This window comes from Lissotriton helveticus, chromosome 9, assembly GCF_964261635.1.
Source record: "Lissotriton helveticus chromosome 9, aLisHel1.1, whole genome shotgun sequence".
Taxonomy (NCBI): domain Eukaryota; kingdom Metazoa; phylum Chordata; class Amphibia; order Caudata; family Salamandridae; genus Lissotriton; species Lissotriton helveticus.
The window spans coordinates 208753657-208767835 of NC_136070.1; the positions used below are offsets into that span (position 1 = coordinate 208753657).

Consider the following 14179-nt stretch of genomic DNA (forward strand, 5'->3'; position numbering starts at 1 on the left):
GATAATAGTGCTTGGATATCCATGTTCCTTTTCTCTTTACCCTTCCTACTGTTAAAATTTGACATGTTCCCTTTTTACCCTCCCTTTTGTTAAATGCTTAAACGTTTTGATTGTATTTTATGTTCCCTTTCTTTACCTTCCCTATTGCTAAATGATCGAAATTAGTTTAATACATTTTCTGCATAGATACATTGTGATTCTGATTTTCATAATTGAAAGACTTTTGGTGTTTAATCTTTGGATCATGACCATTTAAGAAACTTAGATAAAGAATTTAAAACTTCCTGAGTTTGTGGTTATTATATGAGTGCAAATGTTATTATTCCTATTATGCTAGCACCCTTGATCCCTTAGGACTTTAGGTACCGGTGACGTGGATTCGTAAGTCAAGGTATAGATAGGTCAAAAGTCCTAATGAATAAAATACACTGGTAGTAGAGCGAAGGTTACCTGCATAATTTTTGAGATTTTATTTGATTATGGGCCCAGGCGAATATTGATAAAAGACTAGTTGGGTGACCTGCGCGCTCTATCAACGTGATTGCTCTACAAAATCGAGGGTAAAATCAATCCAAACTCCTAGACTCTTTATACATGTTTTTGGGGCATGGGGGGTACCTAGGCAACTGGGCCATAGGTGATCTACATTTGGGAGAGCAGACTTTCCCAAAAGCAGGAGTTCAGTCTGAGAACCATTAGGTTTTAGAAAAAGAACCATTCATCCAGTTGAAGACTTTCTGAAGGTAGGTGGCTACATCAGGGTCTAGTTGATTGGATTGCTTCAAAGAGATAATTAATTGTGTGTCGTCGGCATAAGTGATGATATGTCCTTCAAATGGATGTACTGTTTCAACCAACGAACATGTTGAACATCGTGGGGCTTAGGGAAGATCCCTGTGGAACCCCACAAGTCAATGGAATATGTTTCAAGAAGCATTCCCCTTTGAAAACTGAATAGACCCTGTTTTGGAGGAATACTGTAGCCATTTTAGTGCCAGTCCGGTCACTCCTGCCTCCCCCAGTCTTTGTATCATTAACTGGTGATTAACAGTGTCGAAAGCTGCGCTGAGGTCCAATAAAATGAGGGCAGCACAGCCTCCATTGTCAAGGGTCTTCCTGATTCCTCTACTGCAGCAAAAATAGCTGTATCTGTGCCTTGTTGGGGTCTGAATCCAGTCTGCGTAGGATGCAGACGGTTATTATCTTCAAAGAAGGCCAATAAAATCGAATTGCTGTATTTTTCCACTCATTTACTGATTACTGGCAGTGAGGAAATTGGTCGATGGTTCCCCAATTATCAGGATCAAGGTTTGGTTTCTTTAATAGTGCTTTCACCCTAGCATGTTTCCATTGTGGTGGCACAATCCCAGTTTTAAGTGATGTATTGATACAATCAAGTATGGCTGGTGACACCACCTCTGAAATTTTATGGAGAATAGTAAGGGGGACGGCATCTAAGGAGGATCCAGATTTGAGCTCTTTGAGCAACCTTTACAAGGTCTTGAGATCCAGAGGGTGGAATTCCTCCAGCTGAATAGGGATGTCAGGCGTGATTATATCACTTGATGCACGCATTTGTGGAACAGTAATAGGAGGGAAGGAATCATAGATGGTTTGTATCTTTTCTGAGAAGAACTCAGCAATTTGATTGGACCGCAATTGAACATTGTCTGTGACATGAGGTCGGTATGGGGTGTAAGAAGACATTTGGTGATTTAAAATATTTCACGAGGAGAGTTTGCTGGTGAAATTTTTCCTTGATAGTAAAGGGCTAGATAATAATATTAAAGGTGATGTATATATATACAAGTCAAACTAACTTCACAAAAAATATTACATTATTTTTACAGTAAAAAACTTTCATACAATATGTTAAAACATATTTTTAATTGAATTAAAATTTTGAATATGCATCATATTAAGGTATTTTTTATTATTAAATTAACATTATTTATATTTTAACTTTAGAAAGTAATTTAATCTACTTTAATATGTAGTTTTATAGGGGTCTATTTGATTTTCCTACCTCATTATTTTCCATGGGAGTGTATTGCAGTACCAGTAGTTGCCAATAGGTAATACAGGACTTACTCCAACACTGAGCTGGTGAACATTTACTACTGTTTTGGGTCCTTTTTGGCAGTAGCACCTATGGAAGACAGTTTGTGAATATGAGTGAGTGTCAATTTAATATGAAATGTTTAAGAGGTTTTAGTTCAATTCAGAATTATCTCCAAGGTAATGAGGCCAAATTGAAACTGATATGTTTTACGTACGGTATATGTTAGGTTTAACCAAGGAGGTCTGATCAAAAAGATATCATAAAAGTGCCTACATTTAAATATATGTATATATTTTCACTGGTTTCCAATTAAAATTATATTTAAAAGAATAGGTAAGGCAAAACAACAACATTCCCATTCATCCATCTCCTCAGGAAGTGTCATCACTGCATTTCCCATCGGCTATCTGCACAGGAAGTGACATCACTGCACACCCCGACATCCATCTGCACAGGAAGGGACATCATTAACTTTCCAGCCAAAAACTTTTTAGAAAATGAAGCCAGGCAAAGGGATTTCATGTCCCATACTCCATTTCAACAGGAATTGATAGTATTGCATTTCCCATCATTCATTTGTAAAGTAAGTGACTTCACTACATTTTCCAGCATCCATCTGCACAGAAAGTGTGATCACTGAAAGTCTGTGATGGTTTGAGTGTTTCCCATTGAGAAGTGACCTGGTTTGGCAGTGCGGGTTAGACATTTGCTATTGGAGAAGAATCATGTCTGATATGCATGAGGTTAGTTCTTTTTTTGAGTGGCAAAGAAGATAAAAAAATAAATAAACTGCAATTTGGCCAAGATTACCTATCAGTGGCATCTGAATGCTCACGCATCATCGGCAAAGAGCTGGCACTAACAAGGTCATCACATGTTAGACCAATTATCTGAGGGGTGGTCCTTGAGCCAGAACCGCTTTTCCAATAAAAACTGCAAAGAAAGATATAATCATGTGTCTCTCACAGTACGTCATAGTGCCAATCCTCACAATCACACCCAGACGTAGACATCCATAAGTTCAAAACGCATTTGCAACATAGAAAGACCTGACCTAGCTTCCCAGGAACTACAGAATACGCATTCCAGCTCATGCTCTCTCTGCATTACTTCGTGCATCAGGCATCGCAGACCTCGTCACCAGGATACCCTCACAGATGCATTATAAAAATACAAATAACATAACCCACCCTAACTTTGATGCCCACTTCATTGCAGAAAAATATTTAGCCCCACATCCTCAAACATCATAGACATACTCCTTACCAAAGGCTACATCACTCAGGTGGACTGTGCACAGGAGAAGGGCGGAGGCTTCGCTGTCATCCACATATCCTCCTGGCTCTGCACTCAAGGCAAGTAAATGAATTCAACTTCTTAGAGCAGCTTATATGGCATTTCCCACTCTCTGCAACTCAGAATGCCATCTTCATTTTCATCTGGCCTCCTAAGTAGAATAAGGACTTCATTAATGAATTCTCATATGTCCTCACCAACCATCAATCTAACACGCCTACATCACTTTCTTCGATGACTTCAAACAACACAAGCCCTTGAAATACAAGAGACATCCTCCCTAACTTCATTGACACAGTTAACATGGTACAGCATGTCACACACCCACCTTACATCAAAGTCCACATCGTAAACCTTGTCTTTTGAACATCACCATCAATTCAATGTAAACCACCAATACCCCTGAAGTGGACCAACCACTTTGCTATCCCCATCTCACTGATCCCCATTGTTCCAGAATACCTAGGATGCCCCAAAAGAGAAAAACAGACATTCAGATCTGTCAATACTTCTCCATAGACAATCGAATGCTTGAACTCATCTCTCACTCTGTCATCTCCACATCTGATGCCAACTCCCTTCTAAATAGGTTCAGCAGGTTATAGGAAGAATGTGTTAAAACCCACATCCTAAAAAGCACATGCAAGTGCAAGCAAACGCTCTCAGCACCCTGATGCTCTAAAGACCTAACTGAGAAAAAACGATCCATCCACAGACAGGAAACAAAATGTCCTAAGTCATTAAATGCAACACACAGACATCCCACTACATTCAGCCCACACAAAGAACATTATCAACACCATCTATGGAACCACCAACAGTAGCTGAATGCTTTTCAAGATAATCAGTTGCTGCATCAACTTACTTATTCCTCTCTCCATAGAAGAGCGAGATTCCATCAATTCATTCAGTGAAAAAAGACACAAAAGCCCACAGATCATCGACAATCAACAAAAGCAAGACAGATTAATTCCTTACACCCTGTTCTTCCTGTAGAAACCAAAAATAGTCATCATTCCAAGCCCTAGCTCTGCAAATTGTACTCATACTCAATGCCTTCAAAGTCATTTTGTGTTAAGATGAGGTTTTACCCCTGTCCTTCAACAGAGCTTTCTCACAGGCTACTCACCATTGTCAATTCCTCCTTCACTCAAAGAATTTTCCTGGAAGCTGTCATGACAGGTCAGGTCCTCTGACTCTTAAATAAACCTACACTACACTCTGATGATCGCACCAGTTACAGACCCATCACTTACCTATCATTCTACCGTAAGTCACTTAAAAAGCAGTCTATGTTAATCTCCAAGATCACATTAATGCTAATCATCTCCAGCATGATTACCTGTCTGACTTCAGATCAAACTACAGCATGGATCCACCTACCTTACACAGCTGTTGATGATGCCTTCCTGACCACAGATAAAGATGACCCCTACTTCCTGAGATTGATGGACCTCTCAGCTGCCTTTGACACCGTAAGCCATTCCACCCTCACACACACCCTAAAATCTCAAATGTGATTCACTGGCAATATCCTTCACTGACTTCTAGCCAACCATTCCAACGGATACCATATTGTTCCCTTGGGCATCTACAGGGCTGAAATGATCCTTATCATCTGTGGAGATCCCCAGGATTCCATACTGCCCCCTGTCAACTTCAAACTTTGCATTGAGGTTTTTGAGGCTTGTCTCACGAATGTCTACAACAATTGAGGTTCAGCAATATGCTGATAACACAGCTCTATTCAAAAGTCTCCTCCGCTTTAGACATGTAGGGCCAGATGTACAACCATTTTATTTTTGTGCCTCGCAATTTGCGACTAATTGCGAGTCACAAATTGTGTGGTGCAAAATACAATTTTCAACTGTGGGTTTAACACTGTTTGCGATTCCCAATGGGGAGGCAAATTGCAAGGCTCATTAATATTAATGAGCCTCTCGCAATTTGCGAGCCTTTTGGGAAATACAGGCCCTTCCAGGGATGGTGGTCTGCTGGGCTCAGCAGACCATCATGTCTTGGACTGCTTTGAAATAAAACTGTTTTCTTTAACACAGCCCGTTTTCCTTAAAGAAAAACGGGATGTATTTTTAAAAAAAAAGAAACATTTTTGTTTCATTTTTTAAGGGCAGTCAGTGGTCCCTGTGACCACTGCCTGCCATTAAAAAATATTTACGCATGCATTTGCAAAGGGGAAGGGGTCCCCTGGAGACCCCTTCACATTTGTGACTGCATTACCACCTACTTGAAGTAGGTGGTAATTGCGAGTGTTTTGCGACCGCAATTGCAGTCGCAAAACATCCGTTTAATATTTTGAGACTCGCTATTGGGAAGGGAATGCCCCTTCCAAATAGCGAGTCGCAAAACCTATTTAATAAGTCACAAATAAATTGTGACTCGCTAAATAGGCTTTGTACATGGCCCATGATGTTTTTGCATTTGCATACAGGATTGCAAATCTGTTTCCGCTTCCAAAAATGGGTCATACATCTGGCCCTAAATGCTTCAACCATGGCATGCACATTGTCCAGACCTGGATGTCCAGCACCTACATGAAGTTCAACCCAACCAAGACAGAATTTCTGTTTTTGATAAGAACGACAGGATATAGTATAACATCATGAAATTTGACAGCTTTGAATGCTATCTTTCTCTGAATGGCAAGAAACTTGGATTTAATTTGGACACCAACCTCACCCCCAGGGAACGCATTGCCATAAAAAAACACTTGGCCTTGCATCAGCTCTCTTTTCTAAAGAAAGTGAAACACTTCCGTCCAGAAAATGACTTCAGGACTGATGTTCAAGCTCCCATACTTTTACATATGGATGTTGACAATATCCTGCTCATTTTCCTTCCAGATTCCACACTGGCACTGTTAAGAACATTTTGCACACCACAGCGGATCTCACACAGGGCCTGGAGAAATATGATCACATTTTCCACTCCTGATGGAATTCCATTCTCTCCACTTGCTGGCCCGCACTGTAAAACCAGCTACATCGTTTATCAAGCCATCATGACCTGCCACTCACTTATCTTGCAGAAGAGCTTACTATCTCTGATGCTTCTTGATCAAGATGTATAAAAAAGGAAAAGATCAAGGTAGAAGCTGCTTTGCTTCTGTGCATGCAGGGTGAGGAAAAACATCGCCAGATCCATTGGGACCACTTGAACACTGTTCAGAGTTAGGAAAGATTTGAAGATGCATCTCTTGAAATAATACTATTTCGCAACACATAACTGTCAACAAATGAGCGACTCCAATCACTTATTGACAATATGCTTCAGTTTGACACTATACAGCGGTCAACTGACTTTTACCTAGGTTTGAGCTGTACAAATGCCACATGAAAAAATACAGACATACATACAAAAAGACAAAGATTAACCTGCATCACTAGCTGTATCAACGATTTGTTTTCACTTGTGGATATTATTCCAGTCTTTGTTATTCTATATTTGCTTAAGAAAGTTAAAAGGAGGGAAACATTTGCATACTGGAAAACATGGCGGCCGGCTAGTTGCGGGCTGCGGGTGCTGTTTGTGATGGGCGGCGTGTAAGAGACTGTGTAAGAGTACCGTATGGCGTTTTGAGGTAGGCCAGGGTGGAGAGGTTTTGAACGCCAAATCTCCCTTCATATCCCTTGTTTCCGGCACGATTGCGGTGTGATTATCCCCGGCAGTCATTAACCAGCTAGCTGCCGCGGCCGGTGGATGGTGCATGGCGGGGGTAGCGGATCGCGGCTTGACGTCACGAGAGGAGGCGGACCTGGAGTCGGAGCCGGTAACACAAGCCGAGCTAAGTTGGGACAGAGCGGCTTTGGGGCCAGGGCCGGCTCTAGGCTCATGGTGGCCCTGGGCAGGGAGCGTAGGTAGGGGGCCCGGAAGAGGGGGTCCGGGCGGGGCGGAGCACACAGGCTATTAAAGAGGGGAGGGGGTCAGGGTGTTTAGAAGTGGAACAGAGCAGGAGGCCGCCAAATCCCTGCCAGGGGCCACCACGCAAATATGTATCCATCCTCAGAGGATTAATATATTAAGGATATATATTGGCGTGGTGGCCCCTGGGGTTTGGTGGCCCTGTGCAGGTGCACAGCTTGCACATGCCTAAAGCCGGCCCTGTTGGGGCTCGGTAAGAGCCGCCGGGCAGCAGCTAGAGTCCATTTTCGAGGAAGAGGCCGAGGAAGTTACAGGCAGCTGGGTAGGCAGGACGGAGCAATCTATAAGTCTCCTCCGTTAACTGCGTTAAAGGCACCTTTTCCTTCCGGTTGCATAAAGAAACATTCCCAAAACATTGTTGCTCCTGGAGATAAGGTGCTTCAGCTTCGTAGCAAAGCAGTAGTGGGGAACTGTGCCGAGGAGTCTAATGTGGGTTTGGAAAATGGGGTACCAAGAGATTTAAGTGGGACTTCTAGGTACACGTTAAGGAGCGCAGGTAGGGAGTCACAGAAGGCTTTAAGAAATCAGATTGATGCCCCCAAAAATAAAGAGCTGTCTGAGATCAAGGCGAAGAGCAGGCTCACTGTCAAGACAAGCAATAATAGCAATAACAGTAAAATTAGTAAGAATTTAGGAAATAGAGCGTTATTAGTGCAAAGGATTAAGGTAACCCCCTCACTAAAATAATTTTTTAAGGTTTTACCAAAGACTTTGATTTTGAACGGGGGGCTATTACTAAATCAGTGGGCCGATTAACACCTCGAGAAACTAGACAGTATAACTCAGACGGGAAATTTTCTTTGGATGTTGCCTGGAACGCTCTGGATGAGGCTTCTGTTATAGACTCAGTTGATTGGTCCATTCATCTAAGCCCAAACCCCTTTCAAGTTTTATCATTGGAGATGGAGGGTGTGGTTGAAGCTCCAAAGGCTCAGGATGAGGTGAATTTAGCTACAGTGCAGCAGGATCCGCCCCCAGAAGCAAACGGTCCCGGGCTCAGTACTGTCCCCACAGAGAACTCAAGTATACAGGATGCAGAGGGAATGCGATCAGATCAGGGGATCCAGCTGATAGTGGCAAAAGCAGAGCAAGAGGCTAGTGATGGCTCTGTTATTTCTTTGCTTAAAAAAATAAATTCGGACATGCATAAGAAATTTGAGATCTCTGATTTAAACCAGGAAAATATTAGGTTGGCTTGTGGTTTGTTGGAGAAAAAGATGGATGAGCCAAGTAGCCGCACAGTTGCATTAGAGTTGGACATTAAGGATCTCAGACAGGAAGTGATGGATAACCGAAAGGAATTAGAGATAGTCAAGATTAAAGATAGGGAATATGAGGAAAGGGTAGAAAGGTTGGAAAATATGCAGAGAAGGTATAATTTGAAAATCTTGAAGCTTCGGGAGGGCAATATGTAGTGCAGCTATTAAAGACCGAGTTACAGTGGAGGAGACAGAGGAGGAGATAGCTAGGGATATTCAACAAGTGGATCGTGATCCCTTCAGGCTGAACCCGAATCGGGCCAAACGTAGGAGAATTTTGATTATATATACTCTAACGGAAAAGATCCTAGCTGGTGCCCTTAAGAAAAAAACAATTGAAGTGGCTGGTGTAAAGGTGGAGGTTAGGTCTGATCTATGGCCTGTGACAGCCAACCGACAATGGGAGATTGGCAAAAGGATTGAGCCGTTGAGGAAGTTGGGGGCTTCGGTCCAATGGAAATTCCTGGCGATGTTAAAAGTTATGTGGAATAGTAAAATGCACTCTTTTCGCTTTGTTGAGGAGGTTGATCATTTTTTGGAAAAGTGTCAACCAGGGGATGCATAATCAGGTAATGCTTTTGCTCCTATATTTTGTTTAAAAGAATTCATACATGTACATTAATTATTTGTTTAAGGTGTAAGGTTCTGTAACAATTCTACCCGTCTAAAAGCACCCATAGGGCTTAATAGCCATGGGTAATTCGGATGGGTTTTCCAGGGAGGAGGGGTGGAGTTTAGGTTGTGTTTTGGGTGGGGGTGGAGAGTGGGACAGGGGTAAAAAAATTGGAAAATTCCTCAGGAGCTTTTTTGTTGTTAGTGGAATGATGTTTGTGAGAAAAGTTTATTTTTATGTCTGGGATGAGTGGGGGTAGGTCTCGAGAGTTGAGAATACTATCTCGGAACGTAAATGGAATGCGTGTGAAAAGAAGAAGGGATTTGATTTTGAACTATTTGAAGGATTCTAAGGCCCAGATAATAATATTACAAGAGACTCATTTAACAGGGGAGGAGAGTGAGAGATTGTTTTTGGCTCGGAGGTGGTTGGCTCGTGCCATTTATTCGCCTCAGACAGCTGTGACGAAAGGGGTCGCGGTGTTGATTAAGCATGGTTTAAATATTTCGCTTGAAGGGAGAGTGGCCAGCATAGGAGGCAGATGGCTGATTGTTAAATTCAAGGTTTGTGGGCAGGGGTTTATTTTGGTAGGTTACTATGGTCCAAATCATGGTGGGTGAGTTTAATACAGTATTGGATCAACGATTGGATCATTCTGATGGAAGTACAGCAGCGGTCAACCCTAAAATGTCTAATAGAGTTAGGTTACTGATCTCCCAGTTTGGTCTATGTGATATAGGGAGACATAGGTTCAGTCAGCAGCTAGGATTTACGTTTCATAATAGAAAATATAATCATTAATCCCGAATTTATTATTTTCTGCTTGATAGGGGGTTGGTTGATTCTGTAGTTCCGGTGGGTCATGTTGGAGCTCATTTGGCGGATCATTCAGCTATAAAACTCCATCTGACAATAGGGGAAGGTACTTCAGGTTCAGTCTGGAGATTAGATCGCATAATACTCGCAGATTCTGAAGCTATGGAGGTTCTGAAGGAGGTGACTAAGCTATTTTTTTAAAAGAACCAGGGATCAGCCAGGATAGAGATTGTTTGGGACACTTATAAAGCTTTTTTACGGGGAGATTGGGCGCTTTAGCAGCAAAAAAAGGAGGCTCTACTATGGAAGAATTAAAGCCCTCGAGGAGAGGATATGTAACTTAGAGGCGGCTATGGCAAAAACTAGCAGTAGCAATTCCAACGAGAAGCCCCTTGAAGATTTCGCAGAATTAAAGGCAGAATTAGTGGGAATACTGAGGGAGAGAGTTAAGGAGAAGCCAGATGGCCCATTTTGAATACGGTGAGGGATGCAGTCAGCTATTGGCGTGGAAAACGAAGAGTGATCAGGTTCAAAATGTAATAAAAGAGGTTAAGTCTGAGGAGACTGGTCTGATGATTACAGATAATAAGGGGATAGCCGCTGCATTTTTTTATTTTTTTGGGAAAGTTTATAAGGAGGACTTGGTAGTCGAAGAAAAGGCTGTCCAAAGTTGGGTGACCCTATATCAGTTGAACTAAATGAGGTTTTGAATCAGAAGTTCACTGAGTTTGAGGTTGAGAAGGTCATTAGTGAGGGGAAGAGAGGTAAGGCACCCGGGCTGGACGGCTTCCCTGCTGAAGTTTACAAATTACTGTGAGGGATAAAAAGGCGATTTCCCTTATGTTAGTGGTATGGGCCGTACATATATATTGTGTTAGCAGGATGTATCTATATATTCCTAGTATAGAGGTATGCATAGCGCTTAACCTATAATTTATTTTGTATGTTAGTAAGGGTATATGCTGTTTGTGTGTTTTGCTTGCATTGAGTAGGCCGAAAACTGTACAGACGCCATCTTTGTTGTCTACGTTAGACACGAACAGTGATCAAGTGTTACCTTCCAATGGTCGTCAGGCCTTAGCTTAGTAGATATGCTGGAGACAGCTGAATACGCGCTATTCTCTCCCTGCGCTTGAACTCAAGGTCGCATCTGGCTGTGGGTGCGATAAGCGCATTCCTGAAGGCACCGTGCCTGCACTCCTAGGCACCAAGACAAAAGGGAGTCAACCCTCCTGACCTTCCCAAAAATAACTAAAGCACAGCTTTGTACTAATCATGTGTGCCATATATAGTCCTTTCCGAGGGCCAAGAGCCAAGTAGTGTTTTTCCATGTACGGTGATTTCATGTACCAGTCTAAAGTATATAAGTGTTGTTTTGAGTGTCAGCCAGCAGTCTTCTCCACGCACCGTGAAGAGTGAGGATGGGAGAGGCTACTCTATAGAGTATTTTGTATAATAAACAATTGAACTTTCTACACTGCCAACTGACTGGTTGATTTGGTAATTGGTATTGGGCTATTGGTAAGTATAGCCTTTATGTTATTTTATGGTACGTCAACTGGCCGGGATGATATCTCCAATTATTTTTCAACTATTTAACAGGATATTTTTGGGTGATGCGTTTCTGCCTCCTTCTTGGAATGAGGCTAATATCTCACTAATATTAAAGCCAGGAAAATCCCCCAAGTCTGTGGAATCATATAGGCCTATCCCATTGCTTAACACCGATTATACGTTTTTTGCTAAAATAATGGCAAATAGGCTAAATGCTGTTGTTCCACAAATGGTTCATGAAGCTCAGAAAGGATTCATCAGGGGGAGATATCTGAAAGAGTTAACCTTCTCTCTCATTGGTGCTAAAGATATGGCTTCTGCTCACGATCTTCCCTTGGCGGTTATCACGTTAGATGCCGCCAAAGCGTTTGATCATGTAAATTGGGTCTATCTGCATGCATTAGTAAAACACCTTATTTTGGGAGTACATTTCAGTAAAGCTCTATCCGCAATATATCAAGCTCCTACCTCTAGGGTATTGGTTAATGGGACACTAACTCAGCCAGTGTTGATCATGCCAGGCACTAGACAAGGGTGTCCGTTGTCTCCACTTTTATTCGACTTATACATAGAGCCTCTAGCCTGTAAGATGAGGTCCGAAGAGGATATTTCTCCTTTTGAGTATAAAGGTTGGTCCAGAAAGATTGGTTTATATGCGGACGATATAATCATATATACCCCTAATTTACAAAAATCCATGACCACTCTTCTAGACTTAAAAAAAAAATTCGGGTCTGTTTCAGGATATGACAATAACAAAGACAAAACAGAATTTATGGCCTGGAATATGAACACTGAGGGTATTATATGTAAAAATTAGATGAGGTATCTCGGAGTAAGGATTAAGCAGAATATTGCAGACCTTACTAAGGTGAATTTTATTAAGATCAAAAAGGAGATAAGTGCCAGCTTACGAGGGTGGTCGCATTTGCCACTCACAATATTTGGTCGGACAAACTTGGTTAAAATGATGCTGTTGCCCAAGTTAACCTTTTTATTTGAAACAATCTCTCTGATGTTGAAGAGGGATTGGTTTGGAAGATTGCAAAGTGAGATTAGTAGTTTTTTGTGGGCATCAAAAGGACCGCGCCTATCCTGGAAGAAGCTTAGGAGAAGACTTGTTAAAGGAGGCTTAGCGGTTCCGGACTTACAATACTATTCATGGGCTTTTTTATTGAAAAACAGCAGGATGCTGTTGGATATTCCAACAAATATGGTGATTGGGAAAATGTTTGAGGTCATGCTAAGGAAACAAAATTGTAATGAAAAAGGTTTTATGTACAAATTCGCTGATCCGAATTTTTTTTAAAAGGTCAGGTTGAAGGTTTTAAGAGACATAGCAGAGACTTGGTTCAGAATTAGGAGACTTTTGCAGATTCCTTGCTATAGAAAAATTACTATGATTTGGGACTCGCCGGGATCTCCACTTTGGTCCAGGGATGTGTTGGCTCAACCAATAAAAGAGATGGGTCCTCAGAGGTGGAAGGACTTATTTCCGGATGGAAAGCTAATTTGCTGGGGGCATTGTGAGGAGGTATGGGGGCGTTGTTTCTCCAGATTTGAGTACTTACAGATTCAAAGCTGGTCGGTGGTATCGGGTGGTCAAATTGGTTTGTACAACGAGTTTGAGGATAAGCCGTTTTCTAATGTTTTGTTCAAGAAAGAAATATCACTTTGGTATTGGCTGATGCTGGAAATGCAGGATGGCACATTCAAGTTACCTGAGACCCTCTGGAGGAACAGCTTGCCTGGGATTGCAACAGAAGACCAATGGCAAGTAACAATGACTATGCTTTATAAAATAGTTAACCCTGCGAATTTAAGAAGGAATAATTTTTTCACGTTGCACAGGGCGTATTGGTCTCCCCGAACATTCTCTAAATTTGGTCCAGGAGGTATGGTGGCATGTCCCAAATGCAATAGTCCTAATGAAGATGACCTACATATGTTCATGCTATGTCCGAAGATTCAACCGTTCTGGGAGGAAGTGAGTAGCTGTTTGTCAAAAGCTCTTGGGTCACAGATTAAGGTAAGCCTTGAGTCAGTTATATCTGGAAGACTCGACTTACAAGGTAAGGGCACGGACGACGCTGCCATGCTTATTTTTTATTCTGTACTTTTGGCACGAAGAGAGATCTGTAAATTGTGGGTTTCTCCGGATTCACCTAGAGTGGCAGATTGGCTGCGTGCTATGAGATATTCAGCGAAACTTGACATTTCGGATCAGACGAAAAAGAGATATACATTCTGGACTCCTTTTTTTACTTATTTTGGGTGAGAATGGGGGGAGTTTTTGGTTGTTGGTTTTGATAAAGTATAAATCCAATGATTAAGCCTTAGCTTGCCTCAGTTGGTAGGAGTCTTCTTGTTATCAAGGAGATGAAGGGCAGGCCTGATGCGCTGCGAAAGTGGACTCCTTTAACCTTACCAGGCCAGCCCTGGAGGGGAGTTTCTACTGTTGGGAGAGTTGTTGGACCCCCCTCCCCCCCCTTCTGCTGCCAGTAAATGAGGTGGAAAGCCTAAGGTGGTTAACTTGAGTCATAGGCAGCTAAAAGGCACATGAGGGGGGAAAAAAAGAAAGTTAAAAGGAAATACTGGATATTTTTGTTTGCCTATACCAGGCTTCCATAAGCTGTTCCT

At 42.0% G+C, this 14179-nt stretch overlaps 1 long non-coding RNA gene across 3 annotated transcripts in view; it reads right to left on the minus strand.

Annotated features, from left to right (window-relative positions):
• The window catches only part of LOC144782690 (uncharacterized), a 1081331-nt gene that overhangs the window by 679176 nt on the left and 387976 nt on the right, over nucleotides 1–14179 (minus strand). For all 3 annotated transcript variants that reach the window (XR_013601205.1, XR_013601206.1, XR_013601207.1), the window contains exon 3: nucleotides 3329–3509. This is a non-coding gene — a long non-coding RNA (uncharacterized LOC144782690). The remainder of the gene's footprint in view (nucleotides 1–3328; nucleotides 3510–14179) is intronic.